General features: G+C 43.0%; 1 protein-coding gene across 2 annotated transcripts in view; it reads right to left on the bottom strand.

Moving 5' to 3' along the window:
- Positions 1–25,041, bottom strand: part of NTM (neurotrimin) — an 836,512-nt gene that overhangs the window by 664,164 nt on the left and 147,307 nt on the right. The window lies entirely within an intron of this gene.

Here is a 25,041-nt window from a genome sequence, read left to right as displayed (position 1 = left end):
ATCTTCAATTTGCATGAATCAACCTCACTGCCCCACCCCCGGCAAAGGTGTACAGAGATACAAAGCCACTATCAAAAATCTCAGATGTACAGAGATACCAGTACAAAGCCACTATCAAAAATCTCAGATGTAAAAGCATTCATCAAATGGTCATAGTAAAAGCTTTCATCAAGGGAACTGCAAAAATAAAATAGAATAACCATGCAGGGAAAGGGAGGGGAACCATTTTTCTGCCCAGAGAATGCACTCCTTGGGAACTGCATGCCAATAGGTTACATTCTGTCTTTGCACTAAGCTTACCGTTAATTCTTCATCCAAGAGAGATCAATTTTTTATTTGACAGTTCTCTGGGCAGACTGACCTGGACCCCATAGTAATCACCTAGGACCTAGATGCAGAGGAATTCACACCTTGCTAGGACCAATACTATAGGCCGCCATCTAAAATAAAATGCAGTTGTTGCTTTGATTTCATATTAAAAGGAGGCCAGAGTTCACAAGCTGACCAGTATTATTCAAAATCACCACTTAACAATACTGTAGAAGAGAAATAAAGCAAAAGTGAAACAATGGGGATGTTTCCTCTTATTGAAATGTAGAGCATCCTCAAGTCTCAGGATAGAATCACAGAGCTGGAATTGATTGTGGAACCCAGTCCTTGTGTTAAAAAAAGGATTCCTTCTGCCTATAATTGCCTGATCCCATTTCACCCCATCACAGGCCAGTAACGGGCAGCTTTTAAAACTTCCTGCCTTAATTCAAAGTGATGGGATGCCTGTTGTGTAACGACTCCCCATCTGCTTCTTGCTCAATCACGTACCTTCTGTTGCTAAAAATGGTACTGGGTGGCTTCTGTATGTACCGGAACTGGGCGCTGGTTATGCATTGTGTGAGTGAAACTCCAAAAAACACACACAGCTAGGTTGAAAGCCACTGTAACGCAAGGAACAGCAAAGGAGAAAGAAGAAGTGATTTTTCTCTTAATCCAACCATCTGTGTAAGACTACCTTGGCTTCCTTTGAATATTTTCAGACATTTGATCTCACATAGGCTCTCCAGATTCACTTTAAATCCCCTGTAAGCCAGAGGCTCTTTTCTGGAGAACATATGTAAATGCTACCAGTTCCTGGTTGCCCAATGATGAAGCAATAGTTCCAAAACATAGATCTTTGCTCAGTCGTAAGGACATTAGAAGAACCCTGCTGGATCCAACCCAGAGGTTCATTTGGTCTCACATTGACCAACCTGATGCCTGTAGGAAGTCCAGAAGCAAGACATGAGTACAATAGCTCTCTCCAGTCTTGGGGAAGACAGGAGGGTGGCCTGGAGGGTCACCAAGCCCCATGCTCCTGCCATTTGCAAATTCTTCCACCTCTTGGAGTGAATGCAAACAGGCAAGAGGGTAGGAAGCTACAGGAATGGCCCTCGTTTGCAGAAGTTTAATTTACTTTGCAATGGCTTTTTAAAGTCTCTCTCATCGACATGTTTTAATATTTAAAAAAAACCAAAGATGAAAAAGCAAGAAGAAAAAAAGAGAGGGGGGAATACCTGTAGGGCCCTTTACCATATTTCTATCATATATATCCTGTCATTTATCCACATTACAGAGAGATAGACTCTCCCTGGGAGCCTACTTCTTCTCCCAGTCTCTCACCCTGGGAAACCTTGTTGAAAGCAAAGATTGAGGGACCCAGTTAAATCTGTGGGCCACCAACCCTCGTGGGCAATACACACACACACACCTCCATCCAAGCAAGCAAGAGACATTGCCAGATATCAAAGAGAACATCCCAGCCAATGTGTAAAACCATTGCAGGAGGGTGTGGAGGTGCTCCAGTGAGGGATGCTGCCTGGGGGAAAGGAGGGCTAGCCTGAGCATGTGATGTAGTCCGAGCAGAGTTCCCAGGACTGAATAGGCAGGCCCACAGAGAGCCAAATCTGAGCCCCAGGTCAGAGGTTCCCCGCCCCAATTGAAAGCCACATGCCAAATCTAAATGGAAGTTAGGGTTTCTCAACCAGCACTCCCTCTGGGACCATCATTCACGCAACATTGGTTAATAGCATTAGCAGAATAAAATGCTTACAACAAACACACGTCTTCTGCATGTCTTTAATGGAGTCCATCCGTTGTCACTGTTTCACTTCCAAAAGGCCACAGAGACCACCCATAATTGCCTACTGGAGTACTTCATCTGTGGCTGGCTTTCTCACACACAAGGCAAATAGCGTAAGGAGTGTTGTGGGAGGACTAGGAGAGTGTTGATTTGGATGTTGCCTTTTCAAAAATGCAGGCAGTGTGGATTACACCCAGTGCCATCACATTTACGGGGCTGTTAAGTATCTAGCAAGGTTGACTTGCTGATGTGTTAGGAAAATACGGTCTAAGATGCTACGGTGAGAAAGTGTAGGATGTTGCACCACAAAATAATGCGGTTATTTTGCTCCCTAAGCAAAATAAGAATAAGAATAAGAAACAATTAATGCTTTTGCAGATGAGCATCCACAGGTTTCAGATCATCAGGTGCAAATAATAAAATAAAATAAATGTGAGCGGGTGAGCAGACACTTTCCCTCCTGCACTTGAAATGATGTGTGGGGTGTCACTGCCTCTCCGACTGACCTACCTCACAGGGTCGTAGAGAAGACTGAATGAGGAAGGGGAGAACCATGCATGCAACCTTGAACTCCTTGCAAAATGCAATTTGGTGCATCTTCAACAGAGAGCTTCCCACAATACGCAAGGTTTTTCCCCACCCTCCCTTGACGTTACATGCTTTTTAATCATGAGATTTATGAGTCTACACACAGTCAGTACGAAGCAAAATACAGTAAACAGTGTGATGTTAAAATTCGTCCACATAATGAATCTGCAGGGCATGCCATTGTCTTACTTAATTACTATTTTTTTTTCCAGAAGGAAAATAGATATGAGACCAGGAAAATTCCCCCAAGCTATTAAGTCAGGATATGGCTTTCCTATTCAATTGACTTGACATTTATAATCTTGCAGATCTCAATCTTGCTCAGTTTGGTGAAGTACCAATGAAAGCTCACACGTATGAAATATTATCTTATTACTTCAAACAGCAGCTCTGAGCTAAAGGGGGTGAATGTTTCCTTCTTTTCGACCTTTTTTATATATATATATAAAAATGAGATTATATCCCACGGGGAGACCCCCCGCACACTAGATTTTCCATGCTGACAAAAGCCATCATTTTTCACTTAAATGGCTCAGAAATTCAACTTGTCTTAAACAACAATTAAGAGGCAGCTTTTAATGGAGTCATTCACTTAATTTTCAGAAAAGCTTAACTTTAAAAAGAAGTAGTATTAATTCATCTGACGGGTGCAGTGACTGGCAGAGGAAGAAAGCTGTCATGGATATCGGGAAAAGGGTTTGCATTCTACAGCATTTAGTACTTTTTCACACAGCACTGAGTTAATCTATGGAACTCCCTCCCACAGGAGGCAGTGATGGCCACCAACATAAATGGCTTTAAGAAAGGATTTGTTGTTGTTTAGTTGTGTCCGACTCTTCGTGACCCCATGGACCAGAGCACGCCTGGCACTCCTGTCTTCAACTGCCTCCTGCAGTTTGGTCAAACTCATGTTGGTAGCTTCGAGAACACTGTCCAACCATCTCGTCCTCTGTTGTCCCCTTCTGCTTGTGCCCTCCATCTTTCCCAACATCAGGGTCTTTTCCAGGGAGTCTTCTCTTCTCATGAGGTGGCCAAAGTATTGGAGCCTCAGCTTCACGATCTGTCCTTCCAGTGAGTACTCAGGGCTGATTTCCTTAAGAATGGATAGGTGTGATCTTCTTGCAGTCCATGGGACTCTCAAGAGTCTCCTCCAGCACCATAATTCAAAAGCATCAATCCTTCGGTGATCAGCCTTCTTTATGGTACAGCTCTCACTTCCATACATCACTACGGTACTGGGAAAACCATAGCTTTAACTATACGGACCTTTGTCGGCAAGGTGATGTCTCTGCTTTTTAAGATGCTGTCTAGGTTTGTCATTGCTTTTCTCCCAAGAAGCAGGCGTCGTTTAATTTTGTGACTGCTGTCACCATCTGCAGTGATCATGGAACCCAAGAAAGTAAAATATCTCATTGCCTCCATTTCTTTCCCCTTCTATTTGCCAGGAGGTGATGGGACCAGTGGCCATGATCTTGGTTATTTTGATGTTGAGCTTCAGACCATGGAAAGAAAGGATTGGGAAAGAAAGGATTAGGCAATGATGGCTATGCTCAGTTTCCATAGTTGGAAGCAGTAATGCTTCTGAACCACATGAGCTGTTAGAAACCACAGGAGGCGAGAGGGATCTTGTGCTCAAATCCTGCATGCTGCTCTCCCTCAGGGATCTGGTTGGCCGCTGTGAGAACAGGATGATGGGCCATTGGCTTGATCCAGCAGGCTCTTCTAAGGTTCTTAAATTTACCAGGAGACATTTTTCTGATTACCATAATTTTCTGTGCATAAGACTCCGGGGGGGGGGGGGTCCCCCTTAAAAAGCATGCTAAAAAGTGGTATTTGTTTCATACATGGGTAGCGCATAGTGTGGGTGCTTGATTGGTTGCTGCCATGGCTGTCAGCAGCTATTGTGCATGCTATTGGTTGGTGTGTAAATGTGTGGTGTTGATTGGCCAACGCAGCAGCAATTTGGCAGATGATTTGCAGCTTTTGGTGGTGAGGGGGCAGATGGGAGGCAGATGTTGCAATCTGTCCAGGTGAGCGTTTTTCATCATTTCCCTCCTTAAAAAAACTCAACAACCCTTGGTAATCCCTCCCCCCCCCAAAAAAAGCACAATAACTCTGGGCAGTCCTCCCCCCTCAAAGAAAGCTCAACAACCTTTTGCCATCTCCCCCCATTTCCTGAAATTTAAGTCCCCAATACATAGGGGTGTGTTATACACGGAAAAGTACGGTACATTCCTGATATTTTTCTCCCCTTTCACAGAAAAAAGGCAGCTTTGCACATTTTACTCTGAATGTTCACCACCACTCCCCCCCCCCCTGGCAGAGGCAGCCATTTTACTCACTACGAGTGAAATATTTTCAAAGTCTGCATCAATGGATCAGCATATTGTTCATCACATAAACACCCAAAAGATATGCTTTGGCAAGGACAAACCTAACCAACTCCTATTTAGTGCTAGAACAAAGACGATGGAAAGAAATGGAAAGACGGCACTTTTGAGGCTGATACAATGAGTTTCCCTTTCATACACAACACATAATTAACCTTGCCACCACTAGATATCATTGAGACCAAGAGCTTAGCAGAATTCTAAGAAAGGATTAGGCATTTATATAGCTAATGAGAACATTGATAATTACATTACATAGGATAAGGGGGGGGGAATGTCAGAAGAGCTATAAACCTCCATGCTCCAGTGCCTTGGCCAATGAGTAATTGATGGAAGTCAGGAAGAAAAATCTTTTGTAGGAAGGATGATCTCTAGCAACCCCTGATGGTGTTTTTGAAGCAGCTTGCTACCAAGACCTTAGATAAAAAGCCAATGGGTCCTTGGCCTAATGATCTTTGGTGGTGTTGGTTTTGTTCCTAAGCAAGCAAAACGATGGTGCATGTGCAGAAAATATCCATCTAATTATTCTTGACAAAATCACTAGCAACTTTCATCTTCATTGTCTCTTTATAATCCTATATGCTAATTGCAAAGTCTGTTCTCTGAATGTGGATCTTTATTTGGTTATACCAGTGCTTTTTTCCTTTAAAAAATGTTTAGGGGTACTCTCATTTTGACTCAAGAAAATCACCATTCTATAGTTCAAATTGCGAAAAATAAATACAGTAAATGGACAAAAGTACAAAGATTCACAAAAATGTTTAGAGGTATGTGTAACCCTGCATCCCCCCAGGAAAAAAAAAAGCACTGGATTATACCATTCCAGTCCACACACACATCAGGCAGGCTTGGGAGACAATCTTCTTAAGCATACAATTTCTTATTCACTTCCAACTGAACTTTGGGAAGGGATTCATACCTGTCGACTGTAAGGAGCAGCTTTAAGCTAAGCATGCCACTGTAAAGTTCTCTGCTTTGTTGAATTTTGACACATATGAAATCAATGGGTAAAAGAGTGAACATGTGCATGTTTTCACTAGACCTTTTGTAAAGAAGACCTCTTAAGGAAGATGTGCCACTTCAATGATGAGCAATTATAAATAATAAAGGAGAGCCCTCGGATTGGATGAATAGCTCTCTAGAAAGCAAAGCAAAAAGTACAAGGAACGACTGGTGTGCCTTTAGAATTCCAGAGATCTGGAATAAGGCCAAGAATGTGGCAAAAAAGGTAGAAATCCCATAGGACTTTCATCAGTGTTACAAAACTTCTCTGTGTTTTCTTTCCCAGTTAATACATTGCCCATTCTGGCCTATGGAATCAGGGTTCTCACTTTCTCGAGCTTCTTGTCATCTAAGCTTTTAGAATCTATTAGGTGTGATAAAAGTTATTTTTAATAATAATAACAATAATAATTTACTTGGTCTGAAGGGTTCAGAGGAATCTAAGGAGGGATTTATTTAACGGAACATGAATTCAATAGGGGAAGAAAAGCAGTTGCAACAAGGGTGAGAAAAAGGACCAGTTTGGAGGGGTACCAAACATGTTATCCTTTGTTAATGCCCAGGCCAGCATGGTCAATGGTAAGGGATTATGAGAACTGCAGCCGACAACATCTAGAGGGGACGGCATTGTCTATCTCTGGTGTAATGTGTGTGCGGGTGTGTGCATGTATACATGCACAGAAACACACACGATACATGTTTAGAATGAAACTAGGGAGGAAATGAATATATTTAGAGAATTTGGTGTCCCCTGCTCTCTCTAAGGTCCTGTTGGCATTAGACATTTAAAGCAGTCTCCTACTACTTCAAACAACCATTTATTGTTGTTTAGTCTTTTAGTCGTGTCCGACTCTTCGTGACCCCATGGACCAGAGCACACCAGGCACTCCTGTCTTCCACTGCCTCCCGCAGTTTGGTCAGACTCATGTTCAAGAACCCTGTCCAACCATCTCTTTGTCTGTCATCCTCTTCTTCTTGTGCCCTCCATCTTTCCCAACATCAGGGTCTTTTCCAGGGAGTCTTCTCTTCTCATGAGGTGGCCAAAGTATTGGAGCCTCAGCTTCAGGATCTGTCCTTCCAGTGAGCACACAGGGATGATTTCCTTAAGAATGGATAGGTTTGATCTCCTTGCAGTCCATGGGACTCTCAAGAGTCTCCTCCAGCACCACAATTCAAAAGCATCCATTCTTCGGCGATCAGCCTTCTTTATGGTCCAGCTCTCACTTCAATACATCACTACTGGGAAAACCATAGCTTTAACTATACGAACCTTTGTCGGCAAGGTGATGTCTCTGCTTTTTAAGATGCTGTCTAGGTTTGTCATTGCTTTTCTCCCAAGAAGCAGCCGTCTTTTAATTTTGTGACTGCTGTCACCATCTGCAGCCAGCATGGAACCCAAGAAAGTAAAATCTCTCACTGCCTCCATTTCTTCCCCTACTATTTGCCAGGAGGTGATGGGATCATTGGCCATGATCTTGGTTATTTTGATGTTGAGCTTCAGACCATGGAAAGAAAGGATTAGGAAAGAAAGGATTAGGCAATGATGGCTATGCTCCTCACTTTCCGCCATCAAGGTTGTGTCATCAGCATATCTGAGGTTGTTGATTTTTCTTCCGGCAATCTTAATTCCGCCTTGGGATTCATCCAGTCCAGCCTTTCGCATGATGAATTCTGCATATAAGTTGGAAGGGGAAGAAACAACCATGGCTTCCCCCAAAGAATTCTGGGAACTGCAGTGTATTCAGGGTGCTGAGAGTTGTTACTATTCCCCTCCCAGAGCTGCAATTCCCAGAGCTCCCTGGAAAGGACTGGCTGTTAAACCACTCTCAGAAGTTTAGTTCTGTGATGGGAATTGTGGTCTCTTAACAATCGGTGACTCAGCCACTCTTTGCATTAGGCTGTGCTGAACTGCACACCTTTTTCGACGGATGTTTGGAGGGAAAGAAACCTGAGTAAGCAAATGGATTTGTTGTTGTTGCTGCTGCTGCTATTAATAATTGTTCTGGCTACCACAGCAGCAAATGTGAGAGCAGTGGCTCTTCCTGAGGAGTATGAGAAGACCTTTATTCAAGCAGAGTACGATACAGAGGGCAAGAGCTAACTCAGCCTCAAAGATCCTACAGATATGGTGGAAGAGTGAACCGGGATTGGAGCAAGGCCATAATTCCAATGTTCAAGATCAGGGCATAAAGTTCTTTAAAAAATGCAATTTATTAGATTTTTCAAATAAACACATTCAACAATAACAAAACATTCAACAACAAACACAACACACACAAATTTTCTCTTTTTAACATCTAATTCATCTATCTCTAATTCCCAATGCTCTGCCGAGCTTGACTACCCTCCTTCCTCTCATTTGGTTTTCTTATCAACTCTTATCTCGCAGTTCCTTTACTCCCTCTACTTAAAATAATTTTGTAGGATTTATTTCAATCCTGCAAGTGTTTTTAATCTTCGTCAGTTCCTCTCCATATAGTCCACGAATTTACTCCAGTCTTTTTGGAACTTTGCCTCTCCCTGGTTTCGGATCCTGCTAGTCAATCTTGCTAATTCCGCATAGTCTATCATTTTCGTCTGCCACTCTTCGATCGTTGGTAACTCCTGGGTTTTCCATTTTTGGGCTAACAAAGTCCTTGCTGTGGTTGTCACATACATAAATAATACTTGATCTCCTTTTAAAATCTCTTGTCCTATATGACCCAATTAAAAAGCCTCTGATTTTGGGGGGAAATCAGGGCATAAAGTTCAAAACAAAAGGCACAAGTCATTAAGTTCTCATGCCCACCAAGAAAGCTTTATAGCCAAGGTTTATAGCCAAGGTTTATAGCCATGGCTGACTTATCACAATTAGTCTTGCAAGATTACCTAATCTGCAGAAACACACTCTGTCAGGGTGGGTGTGACTGTTCCCACTGGAGAAAGCATTGCCTAGGTCTAGGAGACAATAACAGACCCATCTCCTTGCCTGAATCCTGATCAGCGCCACACATCCACAGCTCTGAGCTCTCTCCAGCCTCTGACAGAACACTTTCCCCAATAGGGAGGGAAGAAGATCCTGGGACTTCTGTTCCAATATGCAATCTGACGGGAAAGGGCTTTCCTCAGACAGGCTTCGCTATGCTGTCTCAGACTCCTCTCCCCATTCCACCCCGTCTGCCTCGCCATCTTTCTCCAGAGTCTGCTGTCCCAGGTCTGTGCCCAAAGGCGCTGAGAGACAGTAATAATCATTTGGTGAGTTGCTGTGCTGTTTATTTTAAAGACTGCTTGTTAAAGAATAGATTTTATGAATTCATTTTATGCTGTTTGATTTCATCGTAAAAAGTCTGTTGCAAAAGGCTGTGGCTTGTGCAAAGGGTGGTAGATAGATAAGTAAATAAATGTCTAAAGAGTTTGGGTTGGGTTTTTTTTTTACTATTTATTTATTGCATTTGTATCCCTTCTTTTCTTCCAATGAGTTCAAGGTGGCATAAATGGTACCCCTGCCCTACTTATTTAATACAGTATCAACAACCCCGTGATGTAGGGTAGGCTGAGAGACAGTGACTGGCCTACGTTCACCCAATGAGCTTCTTGGCCAGGTGGGGATTTGAACCCTGGTCTCCCAGGTCCTAGTCCAACATTCTAACCACTATACCACGTAGGCTCTCTATTGAGGAGAGAGCTGAAGTGAATATGTTTCTATAAATGAGAGGGAGGTAGAACTTCACAGGATGGGAGCTATGTTTACCTTATGAACAGAGTCTTGGTAGACCACAAACTTGACATGAGTCAACAGTGTGATGCAGCAGCTAAAAAAAGCCAATGCAATTCTGGGCTGCATCAATAGGAGTATCACATCTAGATCAAGGGAAGTAATAGTACCACTGTATTCCGCTCTGGTCAGACCTCACCTGGAATACCGTGTCCAGTTCTGTGCACCACAGTTCAGGAAGGATACTGACAAGCTGGAAAGTGTCCAGAGGAGGGCAACCAAAATGGTTAAAGGCCTGGAAACAATGCCTTATGAGGAACGGTTTAGGGAGCTGGGTATGTTTAGCCTGGAGAAGAGAAGATTAAGGGGTGATATGATAGCCATGTTCAAATATATAAAAGGACGTCATATGGAAGAGGGTGAAAGGTTGTTTTCTGCTGCTCCAGAGAAGCGGACACGGAGCAATGGATTCAAGCTACAAGAAAGAAGATCCCACCTAAACATTAGGAAAAACTTCCTGACAGTACCGTTCAAATATCCTTTATTAGGCATATCAAACCACACATTATCACATAAAATTTATATACAGATTATATAAAATACAGACTCAGTTGAGCAAGGCTTATCCCAGTCAGTTCCTTAACTCCAGGAAGAGTATAGATATATATAAATACTACACCAAACACTGCCACACCACCTACCAATTAAGGAGCACTAACTCTCTTTGTAATGGCCCAGCCTTTCTGCATGGACAGCACTCAAAAATTCAGCTACGGCTGTAGTAATTTGATCATCCCTGTCCGATAGTAGGACCTGAACGGTTGGTAGTTTGGAAATCAGCCAATTGAGTTGCAAGGCCTCCAATAGTTGTCTTCTGGCATGAGTTCCAAATTCACAGGAAAAGAAAATATGCTCCAAAGTATCAGGTTCCTGTTTACTACATTTGCAGAGACGCTCTGATTCTGGGAGACCCAAATATCTTCCTCTCACCATCATCGAGGGGAACATATTAAATCTGGCCAGCATAAACAGCCTACACAGTTCGTGGTTTTTCAAATTTGTCATGTATCCCTTTTGAAAATCTCTGCACAGAGGGAGATTTAAATGGAGAGGAGAACAGGTGCTGTGCTTTGCAACCTCAAGCATGGAGAGAACACTTTTTCCTATAAGAGTCTTCCTAATAATTTCCCAGATGTCTTTGGGATCAGAATTTTCAAAGTCAACTAAGTTAAGCCCTATCGAATTCAATTTTCTCCTACAAATCAATGATAGATTGTAAATTATATTATCACTTAAAAGATCATACAGGAGAGAGTTAGGGGATAGGGCTCTGTAATGCAGGAAGATCCAATATTTCATGGTCCTCAGCCATGCTCTTGCTGATAAAGACAATATTCCCTGACAGTAGAATTTACTGCCAAGGAGTGTGGTGGTGTCTCCTTCTTTGGAGGTCTTTAAGCGGAGGCTTGACAGCCATCTGTCAGGAATGCTTTGATGGTGTTTCCTGCTTGGCAGGGGGTTGGACTGGATGGCCCTTGTGGTCTCTTCCAACTCTATGATTCTATGAAATAGCCAAGGAATCTCCCTGCCACAGCCTGCCCACCTACCCCAGCTCAGCAGTCATGTTTTATAAAGGTCATGTGTGCATTCATACTGGCACAGAATGCCATGCATAATTGCTTCCAGCTTTCCTGGAATGACATTTCAATCACACAACATCATGTGGTGACTCTGGGTTGGCCACTGTGAGTGAGCACGGGGCTTTCAGAAATCACAGTTGGCTTATTAAAAACCAACAACCCCCAATTCAAAACGAGGTCCCTCAGTAACCTTCTTGAGTTTACTGTATCTGAAGAAGTGTGCATGCACACAAAAGCTCATACCAAAATAAAAACTTAGTTGGTATTTAAGGTGCTACTGAAGGATTTTTTTATTTTTTTATTTTTGCTTCTTGAGTTTATTAGTTATGCACAACACTGCCTTATCTGGCAAAAATTCTTGAAAACTTCTCCCTCTCCCTGTGAAGGTGGCAAGAAAGAAAATAGGCCTCTTTTGTAGTGGGCAGCATTCAGCAATGTACTAATTTGCACAGATTGGACCTCTGATTCAGAGGTGTGGTGCTCCCACAGACTCTGTTGATGGCAGTCAGAGCTTGCTTAGCACTACCAAATGATGTGAGGAAGGTTCAAAACCCTGTGGTTTACCTCAGTTTTGAAAACTCTCCCGCTAACCAGTGTAATCTGCTCCTGCTCTGAAAGGCCTGCTGCAGAGATGACCCATTGACCTGTTTTCCAAGCCCAGACACCAGCATTCTCCACATCAAAAGCACCTGCAACCATATTTATAGAGGTTGCTTTTCCTGCAAGATCAGCCAAGCCTGAAATTCAATCTAAAGTGAACCTACCTACCTTTAGAAAAACACTCAATAAAAGGGACAGAGTGCTGGGAAAAGCTAATGGAGAAACCAATTTCTCCCTGACTCCAGGTGGGACCTACCAGGGCCCAGAAACAAGTGAAGCTGAACAAACAATTAACCATAAATTGTTTAGCTGACTGATTTAACTCCCTCTCTGCTCCCAGAATATCCAGAAACAGGTCATGATTCTGAAAATGATCTGCAAGATGTGTGACTAAAATGCTAAGTGATAATCTTTTTTAAAGGATCTGTCAGTGATGTACACATCACACCGGCAAACAGCAGGCCAGGTAGCCAAGTTGCTTTTCCTGCAGAATTTGATGAAATGGAATAGCCTAGAACTGCTTCAGGATATACAGTGCTGAGAAAGAATCAACATCGCTTCTGCAAAGAGGCTCTTTTGGCCTGGTTCAGATACAGTCATGGCAAGCCTAAGCCATGCAAGAGGAAGCCATCAGAAGATTTTAAACAAGCCACAGTTGTCAGTCACATTTGAACTCCAAGAACTGTGGTTTGTGTAAACTCTAGTTCATGTACTGTATAAAGAACCTTCAGGTGTTTCTGGACTCCAATTCCCATCAGCCCCAGCCAATATGACTAATGGTCTGGGATGATGGGAGTTGCAGTCCAGCAACAGCTTCCCCACTCCCATAGGTGCCAACTCCTAGGGTCCCAGGTCCCTTCAACCCCCAAAATAAAATATGTTTTCATGTTACGGCATCCACAAACATGTCAGTAGGGGTGATACAGAAGACACTGTGCATCTTGATGGCTGGAGTCCATTGCCAAGGTCTTCTAATGAAATGTGACAGTTTCAGGAGAAGAGCATTATGGACCAGCAAATTGTTATCTAACTGAGAGTGAAAGGCAGAATGGGCTTACAGGGTGGGGGTGAGCTCCTATGCTAGCCAGCTGACTGAGGGTGCTGCTGGTGATTAACGGGAAGGGTGAGGCAATGGGAAGGTTGGTGAGGTGCATGGCACCAGCAGAGCAGTGCTCCTGCTGGTGCATTTGCACTGCACCAACCTCCCTGCCACCTCACTCCTCTTGGTATGCAGCAGTGACTCACCTGCCAGGGAGCTAGCATAGCTTCTCTATCCCACCCAGTGAGCTGAACCTGCTAGTCACCTTCAGTTAAATAACAATTAGCTCTAATGCAGATCCTTGCAGGGCACAGGGCATTCCAGCTATTCTCCAACTCTCCCTAGCTGTGATTTGCTTAAGACTCAACAGTTGCCAGGCACTGGTGCTAACTGGGGCTAATATTCATACTATCATTTAGCATTAACTTTGAGCCAACAGCAAGCTATTCCCTGTCTCGCTGCTAATGTGAAAGGTCTTGAACAAGAGACCCGATAGATTATTTCCAAACTCATCATATGATTTAACTCGTCTGTCTTAAAAAAATAAAACAAAATATTGTAAAATAACGGAAAGGGGAAAAGAACCAGGCTTCAATAATTTATCTGCAAACCTTTTTGGTCATTTCAATACCCTCCTCCAACAACTGACAAGCCAAATTGGCTACGGAAGGAGGCATAGAGGGAAAGCTCGGATCCAGGGCCATAACTCTAAGTTCATTAACTCTGAATTATTATTTGAGCCAGCCTCAATTTTTTCCGAGAGCGGAATTATACATTCTTAAAATAATGTCCCTGACACAGGCAGAAAAGAGGCTTTACGGCGCTCACCTTGAACTCCATCAGAACTCCTACCTCATCTGTTATCCTTCTTTGGATAGGAAGCCCAGCGCAGGCACTGCCGCTTCACCTTTAATTATGCTGGGCATTTAAGAGCTAATGTTCATAGAAGAGGAGTATACGAGGCCATAAATGGTTTTTGCAGGTGATTAAATGCCCGAGCCGAGCAGAGGCACTCGATAAGCGCAAGGGCCATTTGTTCACTTATAATCCCAATGCCACGAACTTTTCCCCCTCTCCCGTTACATGACAAGGTGGGAGAATATTCAACGAGGCTCTGCTAGAAAACGGACGAGGTATTAATTTCCCTCCTTCCCTAGGGTGCTTCCAGACGGTTGTTAGCTTCAGGTGGGATGCACCCACACACCTGCCAATTCAGATGATGCGATCACACTTGATTTGGTGCTCTTGCACAATGCACACACCCTGTGACTTTTTTGCAATAAGGAAAATGATATGAAAACACACTGGGAAGTGTGGGATAACAACATGAATGAATAATATCCATTGTAGTCCCCGGAACAATTTCCCTTCCTGACCACAGACAAATATGCAACTTGCAGCAACTTTTGCCCCAACCCTAAGAAAACTGTTGTTGAATTTCTCCTCCCCCTGGACAAATTTAGTGACACACTCCTTGATTTCTCTGACCACAAATAGAGTAGAAGGTTTTGCACAAGATCTACCCAAAAGAGGAATAACACAGAGAGTTATGGTTTAAGAGAGAGTGTTTGCACTTATTTATTTGTTGCAATATTCTGTGCATCTATCAAAACAAGCTCTCTCTTTTTTTGAGTCGTCTCTTTGGGATGCCCATTCAATTTGCAAGAGGATCTGAACTGGAACCAAGTTATTCCCAGAATCCCATTGGGCAGCAGAGCCTGGCAGCTGCTCTCAATGTCCTTGCTGGTGGCAGGGTATCTGGGCAAGCCAAGTATCCTGGGAGATCATATGTTGAGGGCCTTCATTTGCAAAGCAAATCCATGAATTTGAACTAATAGGATTTCATCTTTCCCCTATTTCCATATAGACGATTGCATTATGCATGTTTAAGAGGGGACTGTTCCCTGTTCAAAGGCATAGACCTGGGCTACTGTCCATAATTCCCCCACTCAAAAGCAGAAGACCATCATCGTGTAAGTTTTGAATCACTGCAATAGACACAAGAGTTTGTGCAATGACTTGCAGTGCTTCACCATAGATCAAACCATACTATTGGCAGCTTTACTGGCTGTTTGAATGTCTTCCCACGTATGTGAATACATGATTCACATGCAGTTCATTATTAGTGGTAAATGTGCAAATTCTTGATTTGGTTTAAACAAAAACAAAGAGGATACAACAGAGTTCACAGATAAATAACACAACACCACCTGATCAGGAGCCCTTGTGGTTATACTTAGATGAAGTATGAATAATAGTCATATTCCCTCTTTATGTTACCAATGAAACAATATAAAGTATTGGTCTATTGATGAACGTGGGAGGGACGTTCAAAGTGAAGATAATAATTTACATTTACACTTACATTTAGATCAACTGGATTGAGCCAAATGCTGATTGATTGTTCATTTTCTGGAATACTGGCATATGTTATGAAATTATACCACACTAGGGTAAAGCCATCTTTCTTGATCTGTCCACATGTCAACCATAGTTTATTTGTTAATCTCTCAAGGAGAGCTGTTATGTATCAATTGCCTATCATGGTGCCGGAAAAGGTATTTCTACTGTCTAGTTATGTTGCGTCTCACATCTTGTATTAAACGGCTTATTAATTCTTTATTATGTAAATCCAGATTATTGTCTTGTAATATATTTAATAAATCTAATTCTGGGTTGTCTTCCACTTGTTGTTTTGTGGTGTTTTTTTTTCTTGAAATAACGGATTCCAGAAAGGCTGGATTCTTGCACATTCCCACCACATGAAGTGATATGTACTGAGTGGGGCAGCCCCTCCAGCAACATGGCGAGGTGCCAGGATGGATCACTACCAGCTTCCTGTTTGCATACTCCCAACCTCCATCAGAAAGTTCAGTGTGTTCTTCTTCCATTTCCTCCTTGCTGCCATTCCAGAGGTAGGCTGATTCCAAGAGTGTTGAGAGGATCTGTTGCTTCCAGTCTGTTGCTGTGAGCAGGGTTGATCCTTTCATGACAATAAGACGGATATTTAATTCCAGCTTTTTGCAGTTTAATCATACAAGGACGTAGATTCCAATCCTTCTCCCTTTTTAAAAGTATTTCAGAAGCCAGATCCTGTATCACCATAACTGGACTGTTTTTTTAATAACTTGTGGATTTTAGGTTCCTCAGTTTGTTCCACACTTTCTCTTTCTTCCTGTAGTGGCCAAATCAGACAATTATATAATGGTGGGACAGAGCTCCCTCCTGCAGTTTGGGCTCAAGCACTCTGTGTCCATTCAAATTTATCAGCAGAGATTATGAGAACTGGAAGCAGTGATTCAAGCCATGAAGCAATGAGTTGCTCAAGATCATTTTTTTTCAACGCCCTCTTCAAAAAAACAAAAAGCAAAACAAAAATAAATTACCTTACTTCCATTTTCTGTATCTTCAAGATTGTTGCATATATCTACATATTTTTGATCTTTTTGTCATGGATTTGTCTTAGTTCTTTTGTGGCTGTAGCTATTTCTATTAAAGCAGGCATCCCCAAACTTCGGCCCTCCAGATGTTTTGGACTACAATTCCCATCTTCCCCGACCACTGGTCCTGTTAGCTAGGGATCATGGGAGTTGTAGGCCAAAACATCTGGAGGACCGCAGTTTGGGGATGCCTGTATTAAAGCATCAAGCCTCCTGTTAAGTTCTGTCAGTTTCATTCCCATTGGAAGTGTTCATGGCTTCTTGATCTGCAGCAAATTCTTCTCTTAATATGTTGTTACCATTTGCTTTCTCCAACAAGGAAGGGGCCTCTTTTGAAGGTGCGGCTATCTTGGCTGCAGTCTGCATTAGTGCCCTTATTGAAGTAAGATCTTTTACTTTCAATTTTCCCCTGAATCCTTCTGCATTCCCCTCTCTCCTTTCTTCAATGTGATCCCCCCCCCCTCCACAAGACTTCGGGCTTTTGCTACAAGCTGTTTTTCTGGGCCTCGGAGCAGAAAATTGTAGGGACATATATGATCAATCCAAAGGATATTGCTCTCACAGTTCTTGCTCCCTGACAATGGACAAACCCTGAAACACTCAAGCTAACTCTTCAGTTGTTGGCTTAAAGGGGGGGGGGATCCCTCGGTGTTGTGTGAAAAAAGGTAGGCTGCCTGAAGAAGGCTATAAATTTGAGTGATATAATATCTCCTAAAAGCATCGGGAAAGAGAGCAAAGCTTTGTGTGGTAAATAAAAAGAGCGTGGAGGAAAGTAAATTTAAGCAGAGTTGCAGCAGCAAAGAAGTGCCGCCCAAGAGGCCTGCTCAACAAAGTACTCTTTTATTGGGATAATTTGGTGGCACAGGCAGCTCGCCCATTCAGTGGAAGATTGGCTTCAGTATAGGATTGTATATGCCTGATAGCACATCTGAGTTTGTTGGTGGAGCAATGAGGGGTAAGAGATGGAAACAGCTTCTCTGAATGCAGATTAGAGTCATTAGGGTGTGGTAGTAAGGGCACCTGATTTCTGATATGGTTGCAATGTTGACAGTGGTAGAAAATGAGCCTACAGCAGGTTATAGAATATTATTAAGGTAACACCTGAAAACTATTCCACGTTCTGTGTCTCACTTTTGGGTAATTATATCTAGTTTCAATGTGTGGGTGAAAATCCCAACTGTTTGCTCAAAGGGTTGGTGAAGACCACAGGCCAGGGGGACACTTGAAGCATTTGATCAGCCTTGTGGCTGCTTCCTAACACAGGAAAGCACAATAGGCTAAAATCTGAAATGTGGGGATAATATGACTGATGATATTAAAATGACCCAGGTGGCGCTGTGGGTTAAAACCACAGAGTCTAGGGCTTGCTGATCAGAAGGTCGGCGGTTCGAATCCCTGCAACGGGGTGAGCTCCCGTTGCTCGGTCCCAGCTCCTGCCCACCTAGCAGTTCGAAAGCACATAAAAGTGCAAGTAGATAAATAGGGACCGCTCCGGCGGGAAGGTAAACAGCGTTTCCGTGCGCTGCTCTGGTTCGCCAGAAGCAGCTTTGTCATGCTGGCCACATGACCCGGAAGCTGTCTGTGGACAAACGCCGGCTCCCTCGGCATCTAGAGCGAGATGAGCACCGCAACCCCAGAGTCGGACACAACTGGACCTGGTGGTCAGGGGCCCTTTATTAAAATGACAGAGAATACTGTATGCTGAGATTTTTGAGCAATTAGGGGGAAATGCCCAAAATCCCATGTGAGCGGGATTGCTTGTTTCTAATGGCAGAGTGCTATATATTTCATACACACTAATGGTGCACCCTCTGCATAACATTGCAAGGGAAGAAAGGTTGCCCTGCCTTTTGTAGCCAAATGCATCATATGGCCACTAGCATCTTCCCCTTATGTTGTAACATAGGAATGGCTAAGCAATGGCCCTCCAAGGGTCATCATCTCCCATCTCACCATTGGCCAGGCTGGCAGAGTCTAACAACATCTGGCAGGCCACAGGTTAATGACCTAACCTGTTGTCATTAGCAGATGCAGAAGACTTAACAGGGGTGGATGTGCCAGACTCTTTGTCTTCATGATTTGGAGATCTCTGAAGTAACAGGTTTAGCCTCAGTATATCAGGGACGAGCAGACTTTCCTCATCCCATTCAATTATGATTTCCATGACTTCATTCTGCTTCCCACTCAGCCCCACCTGCCTTTGGGGTTAATGTGGGGAACTTCTAAAATTAACTTTGGAATTGCCGCACAGACAACTTGCTGCAATCTTCCACCCCCACCCCCCTGTATGTATTACATGCAAATTGCAGATGCACACTGATGTGCATATGGGTGCTGATTAAATCAGCCTAAAAAGGAATCTTGATGTGATTGCACGGTCACATCAGGATTCTGCCTCCCCCTGTGATTTACTCTTCCAGTGCTCGAACTCATGTAACATGGATGTGTGAAGTGCATTTCAACTTCTTCCATTCTGCCTGCATCCAAAGTGGTAAAAATGAAGCATAAGTGTGTGATTATTTTCCTGCCCTTTCAGTGCATGCTTGTGAGCAAAAGGCGAACTGCAATGGGAATCAGTAGTGGCCATAATTCTAGATTAATTGGTGCATGGTAATACAAGGTTATGGTTTGTGCAGCAAGGGATGCACTTCTGACCTACAAATTCTTTGGCTCCTGTCCATTCATAAGTGGTGACTGAGCAACCCAGACTCTTTTCTCCTTGCAAGCTGCTGTGCTGCTGACAATTGTCCCTCGATGACAGGTGATTAAATATACATTGGTCTGTGCCACACAATGTTAGCACTTGGTGGTTCCTGTCTCTGAAAGTAGATCCAATTCTGGACCCTTTGAGAAACACTAGAGAGTTGGAACTCCCATCACTCTGAGTCCTGGATCCAACACCCTGCTTTCCCCAACCACAGAAGGGCTGTACTGGAATAGGGGTGGCTGTAAAGAGCCAAGAAATAGCCTGGGGCTTTGAGAAAGACATCAAGGATCTTTTCCACACCATAAGCTCTTGCCATTTAGCAGTTCTCCATGGGTAATCCTTGTTTGTTTGTTTGTTTTTTCTGAAACGAAATCAGTTTAATAGGAAAGAATGTACAAAAACAAGACAATATACAAAACAGAATTATTATTTTTAACCTGCCTCAGATGTTCTTCTACTACAAGGATTCTTTTCTGAGAAGGAAATTCCCCGGAAAATCGGAGGAGTGTTATATCAAGTTCCTCTTGGAAGACCGGTCAAACGCTAGAACATTAGCAGTGGCGAAGTTTCTATCGGTGGTTGCAAGAATCAATGATCCCAACTCTAAGTTTGAACAAAATATTTTTGACACCTGAAGGCAGGATGTTCTTATTGGGTATCGCTTTGTAACGAATTGATGGGTCTATGGGCCGTAATAAAGATTGTTGTTGTTGAGAAGGAAATACCAAATCGAAACTAAAGCCAAACTCATGCAGGCAACTTGTTGTTTTAAAAAAATGAAGTTTAAAATGACACCGCAAGACACAATTTAAAAAAGAACGCTTCTGAAGCCCCATTCAACACCTTCAATCTTAGAGGAAATACCCCCCTCTCCCTGCAAAAAGTGCTTTTTTGTAGCTCCCTAGTAGAACTAGGGGACCCAGGTGGCGCTGTGGTTAAACCACTGAGCCTAGGGCTTGCTGATCAGAAAGTCGGCGGTTCGAATCCCTGTGACGGGGTGAGCTCCCGTTGCTTGGTCCCAGCTCCTGCCAACCTAGCAGTTCGAAAGCATGTCAAAATGCAAGTAGATAAATAGGAACCGCTACAGCGGGAAGGTAAACGGCGTTTCCATGTGCCGCTCTGGTTTGCCAGAAGTGGTTTTGTCATGCTGGCCACATGACCTGGAAGCTGTACGCTGGCTCCCTCGGTCAATAATGCGAGATGAGCGCGCAACCCCAGAGTCGGTCACGACTGGACCTAATGGTCAGGGGTCCCTTTACCTTTACCTTTAGTAGAACTAATGTTCTGGTGTCTCACTCCAGGCCTATTTTGTCACTTTCCCAGGCCTATAATATTTTTTTTCCCCTAACAACCAAAAGAGGTGCAAGTTTCTGTCTGCTCACAGCCCACACCCTACAGCTGCTCTGCCAAGGATTTTGTTGCTCAGGGAGCAAGAGCCCTGAAACTGCCTGGAGTATATGGGACAGAGAGCTGACTCTTCCAATTTTCTGATGGGGCCAGAAACGGGAGCCTGGGAAATGGCTGAGGCAAATTTTATGGCCCAAGACAGAAAAGCAGTGGCAGATCCTTCCCACAAATGGGCCACAAGGCCATATCTCACAGGGTCACAGCTGTCTGCTAAATGGAGGGCAGGCATTCACCTTTAAACTTCCCACCTCTAGTTTAACAATGGGTATCCCCATTGTAAACCAAGAAAACCTTTAATAGAAAATAAAATAAACAAACAATGGGTATCCCTTTACAGGTAGGTAGCCGTGTTGGTCTGAGTCGAAACAAAATATATATAAAAAATCCTTCAGTAGCACCTTAAAGACCAACTAAGTTTTTATTTTGGTATGAGCTTTTGTGTGCATGCACACTTCATCAGATGGGTATCTCTTGTTAATGCAGTAGCTATGGACACGGAAATCAAGTAGAAAAGGAATCATTTGGTTACAGATTCTGATAGCACCATGATCGGAAAGGCTAGCCGCAATCTGACTACTCTACAATTGCCATGTACTGATTTTTTTTTTTAAAAAAAAAATCATGGGGGCTTGAGACATGAATGGAGAAGAAGAGGAGGAGGAGGAGGGAAAAGAATGTCCTTTCCTTTAAAAAAAAGAGAGCTCAGATCTCAGGTCCTACCTTTTATTTTCCAAACAATTCCATGAAGTTAGATAGGTTGAGGGAGTGTGAGGTCACTGATGATATATGTGATTGAGCATGTATTTGAACTTGTTCTCCTTGGCGTTCTATTACCCAGGAAAGGATAACTTGCAAACTGTGGACCCAATCTGGCTTGCCTGACCTCTTCATAAAGCTCCCCCCCCCGCACACTCCTGAAGCCATGCCCTCCTCTTCCAAGCCACGCCCAACCCCAATTTTCATCCTCACCCCACATTAAATGATTGAGGAGTGCAGCAGAACAGAAAGATTTTCTCCCCCCTCGTGGCATGTTGGATAGAGATTAGCTGCTGTTCAACATTGGCTCAGTACAGCGAGTTACAGATGGAGCCTGGAAGAATCTGGCTTTTTCACTGGCTTTTCAAACCAGAATACCAATTATTTGGCACACATGCTGTCCATTCTTCTAAAATAATGCATGGTTGGCAACTTTCGATAACTTGTTCTCCAGCCTTTGTGTCACCATGGCATTCCCTATAGGTGAGATGGTGTGCTCCATTTGCAACTGTGGCCCATTCTATTGTCTGCACTCTTTTGTCTTTCCTACTATCTCTTGGCAATAAGGGTTGATTTTTTTGGGGAGGGAGAGGCACCCTTAAACTCTGCAAAACATATGAAGAGCAACAGTAGAATAATGAAGCCTGTACAACAGGCAGTTATGGCTCTATTAGACTAATTGCAGCTCTCAGGGAGGTGAGTTCATACTTTCTACAACTGTTTCTGCTTGCTCCCGATATGCCTACAGCCCCATTTCTCTTCTCCTTTCTGGATTCCCCCTGCCTTAGCAAAGCATTCCCATTTCTGCAGCGATGCAATCAAATCTCTGTACAATACTTTTGTTCACTACATCAAAGTTAGTCTTGCGTGAGTTTTGCTCTGAATCTGTTTGTGTGAGAGAGTGCATAGCCCTGAGTGTAATTTAGTAACCTCGCAGTGTGAGAAGCAGACTTATGTAAAAGGTCCCATGGGGCCAAACCCAGATCTCTCAAGTGCCATTCAAGTGCACCTTGCATAATAGTGAAATCCAGGCAGCATACCTCCATAGCTGTGGCTGTTTCAGAATATTCCAATTCACCTGGGGTTGCTACTTGAGCATGGAAATCACTTCTTGGAACTACTGCCTCCGAACATACATAAACAAGCACATCACACACACGAAATGCACCACACAATCGGACTAGTAGCTGAGTTCTGACAAAAGGAATGTCCTCCAAGAGGGCAAAGGTGGGCAGAACCATTAAGCATTGCAAAAGAGGAGAAATAAATCTGAAGCAATGAGGAATTTCACAACGTGGCTGGCAAGAATGCTACTTGCCCCAAAATGGAAAGAAGCAGAAGTCGCAGCAAAGGAAGAATGGATAGAAAAACTTATGGAATGTGCAGAAATGGCGAAACTTACCAGAAGAATAAGAAATCAAGACAACCAACTTTTTATAAAAGAATGGAGGTGGTTTATTGAATAATTTACGGATAAATTGCAAGCAGATAAGAACATTGACAGGGTTATTGTAATAACCTGCAGTTTTATAAGAGTATAGATTTAAAGTAGATGAATAAATGAGTAAATTATGCTAATTTGGATATGCAGAAGGTATTAAAAATAAATTTAAGGAACTGCAGAAAGAGGGGGAAGGAAGTCAAGTTTTGAAGTGTTAAAATGATTGTAAAATTAGGGAAATGCATAAACCTGAAAAGCATTAATATTTTTTTTAAAGGAATTTCACAACAAGCTGAGGTTCCTTCGCCACTAGCATTAATCCATTAAGGGAGGAGCAATACTGAGCTCCAGGTGCCAGCTCCTTTCAGCCAAGTTGCCCATTAGCTCAGGTGTTTAGATTTTGATTTAATTTGGAGCCTCGGCAAAGACTGTTGTTTATGTTCTCAAAACCAGGCGACTGAGGCCTCCGGGATGGGAGCGACTTTCCAAGAAGGAGGCATTTAGAAGCCTAAACAGCTTTTGACAGGTGGTGAGGGCCAAATGAATGCCAGGTGCAGAAAGCCAATGTGTCTGCTGGAGTGGAAATGTGGAGGAAGCTAGCGCCATATGCGTACAGTTCTTCTAAAGTGCTTTGCTGGAGGAAGGGTGATATTACCTCTCTTCATTTTGAGCCTGGTGCCGATTCCAGATTCCAGAATGCGAAAAATGCTGAAGCCAGAACTGGCAAGCATTTGCTTAGCTAGACTTCTGCAGTGGACCCCGCAAATAGCAAAGCACATTGCCTTCCACCAGGCTTCTGAGCGGGAGAGGAGCTCTCCAGAGGACCACTAGGCTAGGAGTATGTCTATGGCGGTGGTTGTACCAGGCAGCAACTAAGAGTTTCAGAGATGGAGACCCATGCATTTGTTTTTACAGTACAGTATTTGGAAAGAAAATGTAGCCAGTAATTAGAGTGACTGTTCTTTGTTGCCTTTAAAGGGATTGTTTTAATGTTGCTACACCGATCAGATGTTTTGCAAGAGAGAGGTGTATAAAAACTTTTCAAAATCAATCACTCAATCAATATAAGATGGGTAAGTCATTGCTGAGTGTATCCAGAGAGGGATAGAAATACTTGAGAAATTCGATCTTTGTCAACTCTGATAGGAATTGACCTCGTTCATACCTTCCAGAGTGATGTGAAGATTAGGGCTCACTTAACAACTTGCCGTTTCTGCTCATTGAATGCTCTGAATAGGGATGGAAAGACCAGCCTATTTCCAGTGTGTGTCAATTTCACACCTGTTCATTAATAAATTCATTCTGGTCCATGTCAGCTTCACATGTGTTCATTCACAAGTCCATTCCATCCTATTTATGGACCTATATTTCAATACAGTCATACCTTGGTTTAAGTACGCTTTGGTTTGAGTACTTTCAGTTTAAGTACTCCGCGGACCTGTCTGGAATGGATTAATCCACTTTCCATTACTTTCATTGGGAAAGTTTGCTTCAGGTTAAGTACGCTTCAGTTTAAGTACTCCGCGGACCGTCTGGAACCGATTGATCCGCTTTCCATTACTTTCAATGGGAAAGTTCACTTCAGGTTAAGTACGCTTCAGGTTAAGTACGGACTTCCAGAACCAATTACACTCATACTTCGGGTTAAGTACGCTTCAGGTTGAGTACTCCGTGGACCCATCTGGAACGGCTTAATCCACTTTCCATTACTTTCAATGGGAAAGTTCACTTCAGGTTAAGTATGCCCAAAAATGCATGGAAAAATTGGGAGAAGAGCAAAATCTAAAACATGAATATGCTCCAATCAATGCATTAGAACTTAGGTTAAGCTCTCTGTGCACTGAATGAAATTCTCCTCCACCACTAGTTCTGACACAGTCATAAGATAACAAAAAAAGAGAATAGCTTAAATGTATGTATTTTGAGAGAAAATGGGTTTAAAGATAAAATGCAGAATAATATGGAAATGGAATGGCACAGACTTATTGATGAACAGAGGTAAAATTGACAGACTGGCTATAGATGAGCACTGGATTACTCCGTTGGCAGAGAGATTATTCAATGTCACCACCAAAAGGACTCTCTCCTCCAGCAGCCAACCACCTCACCTCAGAAGATAGGACACTCAAATTTGGGCCTTAACAGAGTTTCTTAACATGTAGGTAGGTTCACATAAGTCATAAGAGAAGGATGTCCTGTGAGGAGCCCAAGCCTAGGTTGTTCA

Source organism: Zootoca vivipara, chromosome 15, assembly GCF_963506605.1.
Source record: "Zootoca vivipara chromosome 15, rZooViv1.1, whole genome shotgun sequence".
Taxonomy (NCBI): domain Eukaryota; kingdom Metazoa; phylum Chordata; class Lepidosauria; order Squamata; family Lacertidae; genus Zootoca; species Zootoca vivipara.
The sequence above is the reverse complement of the archived record's forward strand: the minus strand, read 5'-3'. Positions and strand labels throughout refer to the sequence as shown.